Raw genomic sequence first — 18,037 nt, 5'->3', positions numbered from 1 at the left:
TCTCCGATTTAGATGACTCTCTCAAGTCCTTCCAGCCCAAGGACTGGATGGACACCTCTGCCCCATGGATGCTGGAAGTATCCATCCCCTGCACCCTGACACACATCCCTGTTCGTACTTCTGCATTTAGCCTTGTAGGGGACAGGGAGTATGATCAGTGATGTCGGGGTTTCGTGCCTGGATCCAGACTGGGCATGGGATTTGTCTGGCTCTGGGAGCAGGACTGCTCCAGTTGGAAGGTGTATGGATTACACGAGTGGATGACGCATTCGTGCAACAGGTCTCCTGAGTTTAGTATGCACAGTTCCTCAAGGACTCCATCGTCCAGGGTTGGGGTGGAGAGGGCAAATCAAAGGTCCCCAGAGACCTTGCTGGGGAGCTTCACCAAAGGTAGATGAAGCCCCCCGCACACTTTGAGAGAGGGCAGAGAGAATTTCAGTCAGCTGGCTAGTCGAGAGGATGGTCAGGATGCAACTAGCTACCCATATGGAAGTGGCATTGAGGTTAAACTTGAAAGGCTGAGGGAGAGAAAGAAAACACAATATACAGACATGTGGGGAAGGGGAAGAAGGGGTGTGAAGAGTCTACGAAAATGACAGCAACTCCCAAAGCTGAGACGTGGGCTCCCCGGGGAAGCAGGGCCCCAGAGTGCGGGCCTTGACTCTTGGGTTAGGACCTTTGGGCTTAACCCCAGGACGATGGGGTACCATGAAAACAGTTTCAGTAGGGAAGGGACGTACTTTCAGAAGACCACTGAGGCCAGGGGGCAGAGGAGACTTGGGATGGGGGGGTCCAAGCAGCTGCTGGGAACTCAGGTGGGATGCTATTGCACCAGAGGATGACGTCCCAGTTGAAGCCACCCCACCCCAGCGCGCGCGCGCGCGCGCGCGCACACCCACCCACCCACCCAATGAACCTCTTCTCTGGCTATGATGCACAGGATACGACCTGTCCCCAACCACTGCCACCCACACTGCAATCCCCAGGTAGCAGGAGTGAAGGAAAAATGGAAATGAGGCAAAGAAGGAAGGAAAGGGAATGGGAGGTGGGGTATTGCTAAGCCAGCCAAGGCCTTCCAGTCTGTCTCTTGGTCTCATGGGATGTCTTCCAGACAGGCCGTGTGGATCCCCGAGCCTGGGAATGGGCCCTTGTGGGGAAAAGGGAAAAATTTACGTTTTGACTCCTACTTATCTCCTGTGTCTCATAGGTCAAGGCTATCTCCACTCTCTGCAGACTTGGGTTGTACTCTTCCCAGGCAGGTCCTGGAAAAGCCAGATCCACTGCCCTAGCAGAGCACTTCATCCGAGCCCAGAGTGGATGGTCCACCCGGGTCAAAAGTGGGCATGGAAGCCATAGTGGCTCCCACCATGGTGGCCATGATGGAGCTGGGGCCAAAGCCAGGCCCTTATCCCAGGAGAAGCTGAACCTGTCAGGTGGTCTGAAGAAGGAGATGCTCGGCTCCCCTCATCAATGATCCCGAAGGACCAACAGGGCTGTGCACCTCTGAGAAGTACAAAACGCAGATCTGATGTTAAGACAGGTTAACTCCTCAAAACCCACGGAGGACTCATTACCTGAAAACAAAGTGCCTCAGGGGCTAAAGCCCTACAGGGACACCCAGGTCAGGGGCTGAGCCGCTTCCCATAACAGGTGCAGCCCAAGGTCATCTTCCAGCCAGGGCCCGTCCCCCTCAGGCCCTGCCTCCTGCCTCTCTCCAGTCACCGTCTCCAGAAACAGCCTCCGAGATGAGGATTCATGGGAAAGTGACTTATTAGGAAAGCACTCCCAGGAGAAACTAGAAAATGATCGGGGCAAGTAGGACAGGGATAGGGAGGAAGGAAGATTGCCCTGGGACATGACCTTGGGCAGAGCTCCGCCAAGGGCAGCCTTCACCTGCCCCCGCAGGGAACTCTGCAGTTGTGTTTCTTCTCAGAGTTATTCCAACCCAGACGAGGGAGGTTGGCCCCATACGTCCTCCCCCAATCCCAACACTCATCGGTCAGGAGCCACCAGTGAGGGACTTAAATTCCAAGCGAGCTCTCTGTTGAACTCTGACAAAAGAGCTGTCCCGTGATTAAAGCAAAGGCATGCCCAAGGTGGAAACTAGACAGAGGGGCCCAAGTGAGGCATGGCCATCTTACTGTCCTACAGGGTGTCCGCAGCACACTGCTTGCACAAAAAGGAAGCATTGGTCTGTCCTTACAGACTTCGAATTAGTGAAAGCCGTGTGTTCAGAACTCCAGGATGACATCTGAAGAGCTGTTTGGGGTTCTAGGTGGCGTATTCTGTCCGGGGTTTTGGAAATCTGGCTTGGGCAAGCAACAAGAACACTTGCCAGAACCTGAAATCTTGCAGCTTGGAGGACGACAAGGATGGTCGAAACATGTTGGTTTTTAAATTTTCTCAGTGTCCCACACCCCTTCTGCGTCACCCTGACTTTTGATTTCCCGAGTGGGCAGCCTGGGCTGTAACAGGGAACTGGACCCGAGAGCAGAAAATCAGCCTCTCCCTGAGCCCCACGGGACATCCGAGGGTTCCACAATCATTCATGACTCCATAAGTAGCAGCAAGGTGTTAGTCTTCTTCACCTTGAAACTGTCTAACCAATCACTAAACAGCGATTATAATTGACGATACTAATGGCATCAGTTAACGGTGACAATGGACACTGATGGGGCACTTTACTGCGTGCTGTTCTAGGTGTTCTCCCTAGATTAACTCACTTCATCCTCACCACGACCCCGAGATGGAGGGACTGCTACAGTCCTCATTTGCCGGAAGGGAAACTGAGGCACCGTGCCGTGAATGAACTTGCCCAGTGACACATCTGGTCCCTGGGGGCCCAGGCGGCCTTGTTCCAGAGTCCATGGTTATCTCGCGTGGCTCGGTCCCAAAGTGCTACACCAGGCCGGCGTGGCAGAGTGTACTTTCCAAAGACAGCCACAGCAAAATCTCCCATCTTACCTCTTCCTCTCACAGTATGACTTGGACACTCCTCCCATGAAGAGGCGGAGGCTGTGTTCCCTCCCCCTTTGAAACCCCGCAGGCTTTTGTGACCCGTTGGACAAATACAGTACAACAGAAGGGCCCCTCAGTGACTTCTGACAGGTCCTAGAGGGGTTACAGTTTCCACCTTGCTCACACAATGCCCCAACCTTCCAGGAAGCCACCAGACTTCCCTGAGGCCGCCATGCTTCGAGGAAGCCCAGACCAGCCCACACGGGGAGTCCACCCAGCGAGACCCTGGAACCACATGAAATCCGAGACGCATGGGCAGCCTTGGCGACTCCAGCTCCTGCTGCTGTCATTCCAGTTACCCTGTGACAAAAGCCACGGGAGACACTCAAAGCCAGAACCCCCAGATAAGTCTTTCTCGAATTTCTTCCCCACCTGAACCATGAGATCAAAAGATGATGCAGTGAAAGTGACAGCAGCAGTAACAGTGGGAGCCAGCTAGCAAACCAGCAGTTGGTGGAGGGAACTGAGGGACTGCCATGGGGGACTAAGGTGGCCGGGGGAGGAGGAGGGCTTATGTTGGGCAGGAAGAGCCTCCTGTAAGGCTCCCAGAGCAGTGAGAGGGGGGCTTGGAGAGGCAGCTGGGGCTTCACTGGGACCCTTGCATGCCAGGCTACCTGTCTGATTTCCATGGCCATGGAGAGCCGTGATAACTTTAGGAAAAGCCACTAACATCTCTTAAGTACTTGCTGCATCCCCAGGACTTGGCTACAGCTTTACAGGCAGTGCTTACAAAACCCACTGAGAGGCTATGGATGACCCATGAAGAAACTGAGGCTCAGGGCACTGACCTCATCTGGCCACGCTCCCCCGGCTCTAATGAGTGTTGGAGTCTAGATTCAAACCTGGATCTGCCTGGCTCCAAAGCTCCAGCCGAGGAACACAGGCCCCTGGCAGACAGTCTCCCCATGGGATGCCACAAGCAGAATCGAGCATCAGAAAGATCGCGGGGGCGCCGCTGGAAAGGTGGGTTTGGGACAGCGGTGTGGGAGGGGAGTCTGATGGTAGGATGGGCAGGTAGGAGGCTGGAGCAATCAACCTGGCCACAGGGGATGAGGCTCTCTCTTCCCTAGAAGCACCAGAAGCCCAGAGTCCAGGCTAAAATGCAATTCCCCAGCACCACGGGCTTCTCTAAAAGGCAGAAGAAGGTTGAGCGAGCAAAGATCTTTAAGCCTTGGACCCTCAACCTAGATCTCATCCTGGGGTTTATCCGTCTTCCTCAGGGGTTCCTTCCAGAAGAGAAGCCCTCCTTGACCTTCTGAAATTGCAACACGACAAAAGAGGAACACATATACAAGGGCCCCAAGTCACCACATAGTGGGTTTCCCCAGAACCCAATTCGATAGAAGAACTGGCTGGCATGGGGGCTGGTTTTGACCTATGGTACTTGACATTCACGGTCCTGGGTTCTCACCCCAACTCTGTTCTCTCACCAGCTGTGCTGCCTGGGACAAAGCCACTTCCTTTATCTTTGAAAGTTACACCCAGCCCTGTCCTTCTGTGTTTCTCAGTCTGTCTTGAGCTCCCTTAAGGAGAACGTGGACCTCCAAAGTGGGCAGATCTGATTGTACAAGAGGTCCCATCCCTGTAGCCTTCTCTACATCCAGGTCCTCTGCGATGTGACCTTGTAGCTCCTCCCATGAAGAAGGGGGACCACCCCAACCCCACCTGGTATCTGAGTTGGCCCCCTGTCTTGTGTTGGCTAACAGGATGAGGCCGAAGTGACAGGGCGCTGGTTCCAAGTCCAACTTTCAGCAGGGGCCCGTGTGCGCTCATGAACCAGCCCCTGTCACACAAACTGGCCCGAGAAGGCCTACTGGAGGGTCAGAGAGCCAGGACACCCCACCTAAGGCCAGCTGCCCCCTCCCAACCACAGGTGACCACAGACAAGATAAGATGCATCCCACACACCTGTAGAGTTTTGAGGAATAATAAATGACTATTTTCGGCCCTCGAATTCCGGTGTGGTGAGACAGCAGCAATGACTAAAGACAGAGGTGTCCACATGATGCTGGTGGTTCCCAACTGTCATTACCACAGAGCCTCGCAACAAATCCGCTGGGCTCGGATTTGGCATCCCTATTGAGGCTCTTGGAGGAGCGATGGGACTTTCCTTACACCCAGACGTGATAAGCCACAAATCCGGAATGTGGAGCCAGCCTACCTGATGACACGTCCTGAGTTCCTGCTACCACTCTTCCCGACCTGCTGGGGATCCTGAAAGGATCGGGGCCTCTTCCTTCTTGCCTCTCTCCGGCATCGAGCACTGTCCTGTCTGCTCAGGTCAGCCAGAAGCATGGGCAAGGCCAGGGCCACGCCCCTTGGCCACGCCTCCTGAGCACGACCCTTAGGTGCACCTGTCTCTGCAGCCCCTTGGCGCAGCCCTGTCCCACTCAGCCACGCTGCAAGGATGAAGTCCATCCGGAAATGTGGCCTCAGGAAGCTGTGGCAGCGGGGAAAGCATCCGGCCCATGAATGAGTCTGAGAACCTGCCGCCACCCCCAAGAAGTGGAGGGGAAGAGCGGATGATCGGGGGGTGGGCACACTCTCCCTCCTGAGTCCCAGGCCCCCGCTAGGGATCTGGTCTGGGAATCCTCTACCTGGCCCTGGGCCTGCCCTGCATCTCTGACCCAGGCCTCTTCCTTCTCTGACACTTCATTTCTCTGTCTGTAAGGAGTCCCTGCCCAACTGAGGATTCTGACCAGAGCGCTCCTGGAGTGGAAAATCCATAAAGTTTCCCCAGATGTTATGTGAAGCCAGGACCACAGCCAGGGATTGAGGTTCTGGGTATAGGAAAGAAGGTGCAAATATCAAAAAAAAAAAAAAAAAAAAAAAAAAAAAAAGAATTACAGAAGTAATGTGAGCTTTCATGGTGACACAGAATGAGTTAACCCTTTACGCCCCTCACCCTGACCTAATGCACTGGTTTTTTTGAGGATCATGAGCAAAAGGCTAACATTGAGGTCATTGGTGAGGGTGCCCTGACTGTGAAGGTGAGAGACCCCTGGTACTGGTGGCTCAGGACCTGGCAGGGGCGGGAAGGGGGCTCAGCACTCGCACCTCTGTGATGCAAACCCCTGTTTGGCCACCTTTCCAGACCGAGACCTGGCTGGGCCCAAGGCCAAGGCTTCCGTGGTCTTGGGCCCCTGGCAGGGAGCAGTGACTAGCTCCTACAGGCAGCAAAATGTCTGGTTTGCATCTGAACTGGCAGGACTAACACTGCATAGCAGATACAATAAAACAGATCATGGAAAATTTAATGGCCCGTGGTCGGCAATCACTGAATTATTTATGCCATCCCTACTCTTCCGAATTCTCAATTGTTCAGCCCCATGCACCGCGGTTTGCAGGCTGCTGAGAAAAGCAGGGCCTGACAAGAGAATGGGACCAAGGAGCCAAGTGGCAAGGGGTTTCTGGGTGACCTTGGGCAACAGTTGCTTCCCCTCTCTTGGCTCTACCTTCGCTTCCACCAAACTGGGGGGTTCTCTTCCAGGAACATCATAACAATTTAAATTTATGCTGCTTTTTTTGTTCTAAGATGATGCCCACATCCCTCCAGCCTTTCCCAGTCCCTGTGAGGTGGGCATAACAGATAATGCTAGCATTCCCATCGTCCAGATAATACATTGGAGCTCAGAACGATGACAAGCTTCGGTCAGAGTCAAAGGAACAAAAAGTAGTAGAGAGAATGTCCAATGTGAGATGTAGCCCAGGTACAAGGAATTTAGATTTCTCTCCATACCAAAATCCTACTGGGCTGGGGGGGGGGGGGGCGTCGTCAGTGACAGAGTAAACCTGTAGTAGGAAATAGGCAAGGATACTATCAGTGGACCAGAAATATGGAGAAAGGAAGCAAGAATAGGGTATTCAATTGATTGAGAAGCAGAAACAAGGAAACCACAAGGCAAGCTAGTTTGCCCCTGAAGCCAGAGCCTCAAAGAAAACCCCACCCAAAGCAAAGGGGCCATGGAGCAATTCAGACTGCTGGCAGCCATTTCTATGAGGAACAGGTGGCCTTGGCATTCGACCCTGAGAAAGCATCATGAGAACAACTCTCAAAATAAAACAGGGATTCTAATGGTGGTTCTGTAGACTTGCTCTTCCTGAAGTTCCTCAACAGACTCCAACGGGAAAAAACAAGGGCAGAGACTCCACAGAGATAAAGCAGGATCTGTTCTATTACCAAGGGGGTCTCCACCATCCGCATTGGCTCTCATATGACTGATACCGAGAACATGTCTGTCGAGGGAAGAAGGTCCTTTGGCTTATATGCACCTTTCCCTGTGTTCTATGCTCTGTGCCAAGGAACAGCAGCTGAATGCAAAGCAAATTGAATCCAGAGGCTCATGGTACCAGATACAGTCACAAAGCACCCCCAATCCTCCTCAGGCCACTTGCATTGTCTTGGGAGTGCTATGACAAGTCACTCCTCATTCCCTGTGTGTTTTACCCCTCATTTTCCTAACCCAAAAGCCCAGCCCTACCTCACACCACTTTCCATCAAGCTACTCTTGCTTTTAAAAAGAAAGAAAGAAAGAAAGACAAAATGAGTAAAGCCCTATATTTACTGTGATTTTTTTATTTATTAGAAATGTAAGGTGCATTTTTAAAACACCAGCATTTTTATTAGTGTTGTTATTTTTATTAATGTTTATAATGTTGAAGGAATTTTGAGTAGCTTATCCTTAACCCTGTTTTTCTCATTAGACTCATTATGCTTAATTGCAATTTTGAAGAATTGAAGAGTTTGGGGGATCGCACATGTCAAAATCCCTGTGACAGAGGCTCTCCATTCTCAGAGGAGAATATCCCTTCCTCCAGGAAGGGTGGCAGGTCAGGAGTTTGCATTTCTGCTCGCTCTCAGCAAGCGTCACCCAAACACTTCCATGACTCCCACCCAGGAAAGAGGGCTATTTCAGAAGAAGCCCTCCATCCCCTGGCAGGAGAACATCCCAACCCAGCCAATACGGGTGAACTTAGTTATATATTCACACACCCTCCTCAATGGATATCTGAGGATTAGGGAGCTTTGAGAAAAACAAACCACACAAAAAAAGAAGGATCCAGATGAACAAAGCAACTGAAAAGGAAAAACAGAGATGATGCAGCAAATAGAAGAACACTCATGCTGATTCACTGGGAGGATGCTGCGTCAGTAAAACAAAAGCAGTTTGCTAAGGGGCGGGGGGGGGGGATAAAAAAGAAACAGAGGATAAGACTGTTTTTAGAATGAAAATACATTGGCTGAAATGAAGAGCTAATAAAAGGGTCGACTGCCAGAGTGGAAGACCAAATCAGAGATGGAGACAATGAAGTCTAGAAAATGTCTCAGAACATAGATTAAAATGTCAAAGTGATTCTTTAAAGTAAGGAAGGACACAAGGAGATGGAGCCTCGATCCCAGAAAGCCCATAACCAAATAACAGGAATTTCAGAAGGAGAAAACCAAAGCCATAAAAGGGAGGAAACAGTCAAATAGTAAGAGGAAATCCCCCTTAGCGGACCTATGATGCGGATTCGAGAGGTAAAAGGGATCACTGTATTATCAAGATTCTCTCGTTTACATCTGATGGAAACCCAAGTCAAACTGGGTCGAGAGAAAATGACCGTACTGTCTGATCTGACGCCAGTCTCGCCTGCAGCCTGAGGCTTGCTGCTGGAAAATCATTCATTCATTCTCTTTCTCCCTTTCTGTCTTTCAGTCTCTGCCCTCCTCTCCTGCACCCCCGTGGGCTCACTCCCAGCCAGACTTTCCATGTGCACTGGCTAAGAAGGCCTCCAGAATTCCCAGTCTCATTTCATCCTGGCACTAGACCCACAGGGCAGGGTGGGGGTTCTCTTCTCTCCCAACATTACCAATTGTTCCCTAAGATGTACTCTGATTGGCTCAGTGTGGGTCACATGTCCACTCCTGAACCAATCTCCTGGCTGGAGAGATGGGATGCTCTGATTGGCTCCTCTAGGGCAGGAAGGACCACCCCTTCATTAACTGCACCTCTAAAATCCAGGGGAGAGGGTGCGTTAGTGGCAGTTCTTCAGGGAAAGGGAGGCAGGTCAGACAAAAATGAAGCAGCAGGCTGCTGTTCTCACCAACTACATAGCACATGTGTTGAGAAGGAGACACAAGTTTCACGTCAAAGGTGGGAAGTTTCTAAGTTCCAACAGTTAAGAGGAAATCTTAAAACTTCTTAAGGAAAAAAGAGTATCTAGAAGGAAACTGTAATCAGACTGGCATTAGATGTTGCACATGGGATGGAACTTTCTAGAAAGCAACAGAACAATGTCTACAGCATTCTGAGGAGAAATCTCTTGGAATCTCTTATTCTAGTGGAAGAGCATAGTACAGACATTCTTGAGTACTCAGGAATGCAGATTCCCCCCACATCCCCCACACCCCCACTCCTGCTATGCACACTTTCTGAAAAAAATTCCTTGAGCATATACTGTGACAAAGTGAAAACTGAATCCAAGAAAGAAGACAAGTTCAAGAAATCATAGAATTAACCCAGGATTCGAAGGAACACATGCACGCCAATGTTTACAGCAGCATTATCTACAATAACCAAATTACAGAAATAGTCCAAGTGTCCACTGACGGATGAATGGCTTAAAAAGACATGTGTATGTGTGTGTGTATATGTGTATATATATATGTGTGTGTGTGTGTGTGTATACACACACATACACACGATGGATATATATATATATATATATATATGGATATACACACACATACACATGATGGACTATTACTCGGTCCTCAAAAAAAATGAAATCTTGCCATTTATAATGACAGGGTTGTAGCTAGAGAGTTTTATGTTAAGCAAAATAAGTCAGTCAGAGAAAGACAAACATTATGATTTCATTCACAAGTGGAATTTAAGAAACAAAACAGATGAGTGTAGGGGAAGGAAGAAAAAGCGGGGGAGACAAACCAAAAGAGACTATTAACTATAGAAAACAAACTGACAGTTGATGGAGGGAGGTGGGGGAGGCAGGACAGGTGATAGGTATTAAGGAGGGCACTTGTGATGAGCACAGTGTGTTGTGTGTAAGTGATGAACCACTGATTCTACTCCTAAAACCAATGTTACTCCATGTGTTAACTATATAAATAAGAACCTGAAACAGAAACAAACGAACAAAAAGAACTAACCCAGGAGATTAATGAGAAGGCACCAGCAAGACAATTGTGCAACTGGCCTAAGAGGTAGTTAGCCCCAATGAGAACAAAGTATCAGAGGACTCCATGAGGACTGACTTCAAGAAGAAAACAGCACTGGGGTCCTGAGTGGCTCAGTCAGTGGAACATCCGACTCTTGATTTCAGCTCAGGTCATGATCTCAGGGCCATGAGATCGAGCCCCACCTTGGGCTCCACACTCAGCGCTGAGTCTCCTTGCCCCTTTCCCTCCTACCTGCTTGCACTCTCTCTATCTCTCTCTGTAAATTAAATAAATAAAATCTGAAGAAAAGGAAGAAGAAGAAAACAGCATTGCCCAATTTTATGAGTAAGAAGCTGGAACACTGAGAATGGTCATGGAATTAAGACATGTGACTCTTCTGAGCAACAAGGAAAGGCAAGGTAGAGACTCTGGGAAAAACAATGAACTATACATGAAGGTCATGGTCCAGATAGAAAGTGAGCTAAACTGTGGCATAATTCTAAGCCACTAATCAAGGGCTTTCTGATGTCACAGAATCAACCTGCCATTGGTCAGGGAATGTGGGAGGAAGCAGAGAATCAGTGAACCCTTTGAGTGCACATACCGTCTCTTTGGGTTTGTGTTAAGAACAAGTGATAATTACTTCCTTGTGATATCTTTGTTCCTTTTGAATATGATTGGATGAGTCAGTAATTTCTGTTGACTAATTATGCTAACAGTAGGCTTACCTCTTTTTTATTATTTTTAATTTAAAAATGTATGCATAGAGTACTGTCATCTGATTGTTTAAAGATAATTTGTTCCTTCTGATTTTTGTAAGAGAAATGACCAAACTCTGCCTAAATTAACAGACATTTAAAAAATAAAAATAAAAATAACAAACATTAAAGTAAAACATTGCAACTCCAACTTCTCAATTCCTTTAAAGTTAAAAAAAGAGAAACATTATATAAGGACCAAAATCTCTTATTTTGAAGAAAAATCCACTTGGAGTTTGCTAATGTTCTCTCCTAAACTTCAGCTTCCTCTTCCATTATTAACCAGTAAAAATAAATTCTATATGCTTCTCCTCTATGTTCGTCAGCATTTAGATAATGAGATTTTAGGATACTGGCAAGATTGGGATTTTCTTTTTTCTTTTTTCAGTTTTCTGAATTTCTACATTCTGGACCATAAACTTGTATCAGTTTTATAATAAAAGGTGGAAAAGAGAGAAAAGTGAAAGCAGAGTTGTATATATTCTGATGTAGAAATATGACTAGTATATACTTACAAGCAAAAAAAATCAATTGCTGAGAAGAGCGCATAGTGTGTGTATGTGTGTGTGTGTGTGTGTTTATGAAATCTGGAAAAACAATAATTGTCACTAAGGAGTAGGGTACCGGGGCTGGCAGGATGAGGGGTAGGAGTGTCTCATATTTATTTTGTTACTGTTCTGGGCTGTGTATCTTTTTTATAATGCACACAGCGTAATTTAATAATTAAAGACATTTCTAAAAGCGGTGGTAGAGGGAGGTTAACCCCTGAGCTTCTGAGTCTGGAAAGATATTAATTCCCCTTATTCTCTGCTGAGCAGCCACGCTGGGAAGAATAATCTTGCTTCCTTCCTCCAGGCGAAAGAACCCTCCATGGGGAGAGGCTATCACCGTGGCAGACACAGAGAAACATATCCGGGCTTCACCCACGTAACTGCAGTGGGCTCTGGGGGTGAGAGGGAGCGACATGAGGAAGACTGAGAGCAGACAGGACACGCGCCCAACATGGGAGAGTGGAGAGTGGAGTGAGCACGGAGACGCGGTCCACGTTTGCCCTGCAGTCCAAGGAAGGAATCGCCCACCGCTCAGGTAGGCAGTCAGCAATGAGGCATCCATCCAAAGACAGGGGTCCTCCCCTTCTGAGTCTACACACCCTTCCTGGGCCTTCCCATCCATTCTGATGAGTTAGTACCCATTCCTAGCCAGGTGAGCCCTCCACCTGTATTCCCAGCCCCTGCTTCTGTCTGGGGTTTGGACCTGGATAGCCAGTCATCTTTGAGAAAACCCCACTCAAAAGCCTCACAGACCTCTCAAACTCACCTGCTCCCCTCCCTCCTGAGCACACCATCTCTCTCCTCTCCAGGCCTCAGGCCCTATATCCACCTGCTCTCCCTCCAGGACCTGCTCAGTGTCACATCAGTGTACCCTACCACACGGGCCCAAACCTGGCAGTCCTCCTGGACTTCTCCCTCTCTCTGGTTCCACATCTAGTCAATCCCAATTCCCACCAATTTCTAGATAGCTGCCCTTCAGGCACAAAACCTACTTCTTTCCTTCCCCTGCAACCGTAGTGGTCTCTGCCTCCAACAGCATCACGTGGCAACTGCCATCAGGCCAATGGTCCCCCCGCTCATCCCAGTTACCTCACTGGTCTTTTTTCATCCCAGAGTGACCTTCTAAAAGATATAGATCTGGTCATGACTCTGTCCTGCTTACATGCCCTTAGAAGTCTCCCCACTGCTCCCAGTTCCTGATCCTTCTCCTTTACCGGACAAGCAAGGTCCTGCATGGTCTGACCCCAGGCAGCCCCTCCAACTTTACCCTATGCCTCTGCCCCTCTCCTGAGATCAGCCAGGTCGAATGTCTTTTATCCCTTCAAAATTTCCATGCACTCACTCATCTTTCCCTTTGTATCATGTTGTATCTGCCTTCTGCCTGGGGTAGTCTGTCCATTCCTCTCTCCTCTTCACAGTTCACCTGCAAGATCCCAGTTCAGGTGCCCTGGGAAGCTTGACTGGGACAGCTGACCCTATGAGCTCATAGTAATCTATACTTTCATCCCTCGTGCACAGATCACATAGTCTTCTTAATACATCCATATCCCCCACTAGACTATCACTGGAGTCAACCTTCACAGGAACTTTTTTGGATAAGGGGATGGATAGATGGATGGATGGATTGATAGTTGGACAGATGGGTGGGCCCGTGGAGGGACGGATGGGTGGATGGCTAGATGGATAGACGGAGGGGTGGTATTAGATGCAGGGGCGGGGTTAGCTGAATGGGTAAGGTTAGATGTTTAGATGACTACAAGAATGAATGAGCAACTTAATGAATGAATATATACACAGGAACTGGTTGGAATCCTCCAGAGCTGGATTAGCTTGAGGTAAAAGCCAGGTAACCAGAAGACTCAGGAACAACGATGTGTGTCTGATTATTAGACTTGCCCGGACAGAATTGCCGAATTCCAGAACACAGGATAGCAGCTGCTGAATCACTGACTTGCCCCAGTCTTACACAGATCCTAGGGACCAGGAATGGCTTAGAGGCAGGTGCTACAAAAGGAGGCCAAAGTCTCCACTCGATTAATTCATTAATTCATTTATTGCATATGTATTTCCTGAGAGCTTGCTGGGCACTGACCCCTATACTGGGCACTAGGAATTCACAGATGGATAATACAGAATCATGTGCTCGAGTAGCTCTGCCAAGGGATCAGGAGCCCCATCACTGCAGGAAATAGACATCTGATGGACATCTGTACACCGCACAAGAGTGTACAGATGAGGGAGGGGCTAATTTAAGGACTGAATGGGTTTAGGGAATATCCTGGAAAAAAATCCTCTGGGAAGCAACAACCTGCAAATGATGGGAAAAGGAAGGAGACCAGGTCTATGTTGCTAATGCTAGTAAAAGGTGCCACAGCATAGAGATAAGACTCTAGAATAAGATGATGGCAACAAATTCCCATCTCCAATGACTCCATAGAAGCACACTCAGAGCTGAGGGGTAACACACAAATGGCTTGACTCCGGGGATGCCACAGGGAGCGGGAGGTCAGGGGAGGGGAGGGAAGGCAGGCAGGCAGGGGGGTGAGTTCCAGCAAGATCTCCCAGAGAATGCCTGAGCCAGATCCATGGGGAAGCCAGGAGTATGAGATATCTTGTCAGTTACAGGGTGACCGGTCAGTTACCCTGACCAAGGTGGGAGGCTGGCTTTTCACACTCCCACTTCTGCCATGCAGGGGTCAAGGTCCCTCGCTGGGAAGCAGTGGGCACAGATTCCCCCAGGCAGTGACTCCAGTAGCTCACAGATAGTCTTCCCAAGATAGTGGCAGGTTCTGAGACTCAAGAAAAGAAAGAGGAAAAAAAAAAAAAAGCAAAAACAGTAGGAAGCGACCTGAAGCTCATCAGCAAAATCTATCACATCACCTCACCTTGCTCCCAAAGGAAAAAATCAGAAAACTGGTAAAGCTTTATCATGGTTCCTGACACATAGCAAGGAACAAAACGTAGCTATTATGTTCAAACCCCTCCAAATTCACCAAATGCTTGGTAAGTGACAAGCCCTTGGCTAGTGCTGGGCCAGGCTAAAAGCCCTCAGAACAACACTGCTGGAAAATGAAAATGACAATCTCTCTTTTCTCTAGTGCAGCAAAAGACCAAGAATTGTCAGAACCCACTGCCAGTCACCAAAAAAAAAAAAAAAAAAAAAAAAAAATTGTATATGCAATTAATTAGGCCTCTGCTTCAGTGCTCGGCTCTCTCTGTTTGCCTTCACCAGCTTAGCATCCAATTTTTTAGCGGAGAAGGCGGGGCAGCAGGTTTCGGAGATATTTTTTGCTAATGGGCTGAAATATTACACCCATAATTATAGCCTGGCTGCATATTTTTTCTTTTGCTCATTTTGTTCAGCACAGCAAACACTGTATCTGATTACAGCCATTCATGTCTTCTTTATAAAATAGGGTTTATCACACTCGGCAGAAGGGATCAGTGGCGTTAGAGAAATGGTCTAGACTAAAAACCCTCGGGGAGCCCCTACTGGGCGGTGGGAGGGGGTGGGGGGGTCGTTGATGAGTTGGTGCTGCCTGATGCTGCCTCCTTGGAAGAGGCCAGGGAGGGGGGGAGGGAGACGGCAGGAGGCACGTGGACAGCTCGGGCCCACTACCCTTTCCAGCCTGGGCATTTTTAAATCTCCCGGGTCCCCACCTGCACTCCTTACACTCCCTGCCAGCCAGAGTCCGCTAACCCTGCTTTTGCTGGTGCACATCATGCCTGCTCCTATGTCTCGGGCTCTGTTCATCCTGCTACTGCCTCTCATTCCTTGGATAATGCCGTCTTCCGTCTTGCCCTTCCTAAACCAGTAAACCGCCAAGTACAGACCCCAGGCCAGCCGTTTCGGTCCTCCCCGGGAGGTGACGGAAATGCAATTCTCACCACCACCATCATCCTTCCATCTGCCCTCCCCACCACTGAATGGAGTCTCCAAGGGATTCAGGTGCTTTCCCCAGAGCCGGGGACCCACTGCGTTAGATACTAAAGCCAGGGCATGGAGTCGTCACAGTCTCGGTCCCTGGGTTTTATCTCTTACTTTATGTCATGGGGCAAGCTGTTTAAGCTCTCTGGGCTTCAGTTTCTCGTTTGCAGAATGAGGATGATGATAATAACTGATGCAGAGGAGGAATGCAAATAATGAATGCTCTTGGATTGAGCCCCATGAAATATCGGCTTTGAGAGGCCAACAGTGCTTGAATAGCAGCAATTTCCTGTGGGTCAGCCTAATCCATCCCTTTGTTTCAATCCTGTAGATCTCAGCTCACATCACACCTCCTCCCTGAGCCCTCTGTGATTGCCCAAGGCTCTACAACAAGCCCAGCGTGTCCTTCTTGTGCTTCTTGTGCTTTCCAGTTCCTTCTAGGGATACCCCATCTCAGGGTTCCGGGTCCGTATGTTGGTCTCTGGGTCCGTATGTTGGTCTCTGTGTGCTCCCTGGAGGCAGCCTCCTGGCCTCCCCTGCTTCGGAGGGAGGTCAGTAGTGACCTTTGGCTCTGAAAAGAATCATTTACTGACCAAGGCTGGGTGAGAAGATACCAGGGAAAGCATGAGAAGTTTAAGACAAGTTCAAAGTTGACGGATGATAATGAAGGGGCAGGAAGCATCCCGTGCCTGGAAAAAGGCAGACATCCTAGAATTACAGAACTTTGGGCCAAAGGGGAGCTGTCAGGCACAGTAGTGTGGAGCTACTCCTGCTGTGGTCCCCAGAACAGCGGCGCCAGGCATCACCCAGCCCCGCACTGTCTCCTGGCTGCTAGATGAGAATATAAGGGTGGGGCCAGCACTCTGGTTAATGAGCCCCACAGTGACTCGGGGGCTCACTGAGCATCACCTCCGCCCAGGGCTCCAGTCCCCTTTACAGCATCCTGCCAGGGTCCTGGACTCCACCCTGGGCACCTCCAATGACGGGAGGCTGGCTGCCTTCCCCTTCTGCGCCAGCCTCCCTCCCCAACCCCTCCTCCCGCTGAGCCCACAATTCAGAACAGAAGGACTGGCCATGTTGAGTGTCTCCAACGAGATGCCTTGCGGTCAGACTGGCCTGATCAGAAGGAGACTAACTCTCCACCAAGAGAGTCAGGTATTTGAAATCGCTTCTGAGCATAAACTAAATAGATTCTAGAACTTCTAAACTACCCATGAAATAGGTTAGTAGAGGGGACTGTGGGTGGAGTGTGGAGGTGAGAGGGATCTCGAAGCAGCAGGGATGGGATGAAATGCTGTCTATTCAGGCTGCTTATCTCAATGTTCTCAACTCCTAAAAGTGCCCTACACATTGAAGGACTACAATTCTGGGCCAGTGTTCCAGGTATCAGATATACATAGTGCTGAACAGGACAGAAACATTTTCTGGCCTCATAGAATTTACTCTCTGGAGAAGACAGACAATAAGCAAGTAAACAAGACTGTGATATAATTTAATTTTGTGATATAGGCAATGATGAAACAAAAAATGACAATAAATATAAAACTCCTCTTCAATAAGGGCTGTTTATTCCCATCACCCTATTTAAAATTGCAACCCCCTCTGGCACCCACGATCACCCTTAGCCAGCTTTTTTTTTTTTTTCCCCATAGTGTTTGTCAGTTTCTAGAATATACTTAAGTTACTTATTATAGTCACAGTTGTTCTCCTCCCAGGAAGGCTGGGAGATGGGGGGAGCGGAGCGCCCGCGGTGGCTTCTGTATTATTCACTGATGTAACTCAAGCTTTTGGGAGAGCTTGCATCCCAGCTGGGGGTGATCTTGCTCCCAGGGGACAAATGACAGTATCTGGACACATTATTGACACAACCAGGAAGGGGAAATGCCATCGGCATCTAGTGAGTAAAGACAAGGGATGATGCTGAACCTCTTATCACGCACAAGACAGCTCTGCCCTGCCCTGCTCACCTGCACCCCAGACCCCACGACACAAGAGGATCCAGTCCAAAATATCAATTGTGCTGAGGGTACAGAATCTTGTACAGAGTCACTAAATATCGGTTGAGTGAGTAGATTTGATGAGAAGAGAATGCCCACTGGAGAGGCTCTATTTTGCAGAGTGTGGCCACCGAGAGCTTCTGGAGAAGGGTGTACTTGACTTTAAGATGCTGGGAAAGAAGTTTCCAGGCAGAGGGACCCGCAAGTGTGAAGGCCTTCATCAGAAGTACCTTGGGATTTTCAGGACGGTACGAGAAGAACAGTGCACCCGGGCATGTCACTAGTGATGCGTGAGATGAGGGAGGAGAGGAGGTCCGGGGCCAGACTGTGTGCCTTGCCGACCACAGAAGCCCTCTGGATGCTATCGTGAGTGAGGGTCAAAGCCATGAGCTGGAGTTTGAGTCGGGTTCTGATGGGAGCTGATGAACGCTTTCAAAAGAGCATTCTGGTTCCTACACGGGAAGAGTGGAAGCAGAAAGATCAATTAAGAGATAACTGCAGTGGTTCTAGCAAGACGCGTCAGGCTAATTTAAGTGGCAGCGGAGGAGGGGTGAGATATGGGCGGGTTGGGGTATATTTGGAAGGCAGAATCGCAGAACCTGGTGCCAGACTGGGTATCGGAA

The sequence above is a fragment of the Mustela lutreola genome, chromosome 7 (assembly GCF_030435805.1).
Source record: "Mustela lutreola isolate mMusLut2 chromosome 7, mMusLut2.pri, whole genome shotgun sequence".
Taxonomy (NCBI): domain Eukaryota; kingdom Metazoa; phylum Chordata; class Mammalia; order Carnivora; family Mustelidae; genus Mustela; species Mustela lutreola.
Note: the sequence above shows the minus strand (reverse complement) of the source record.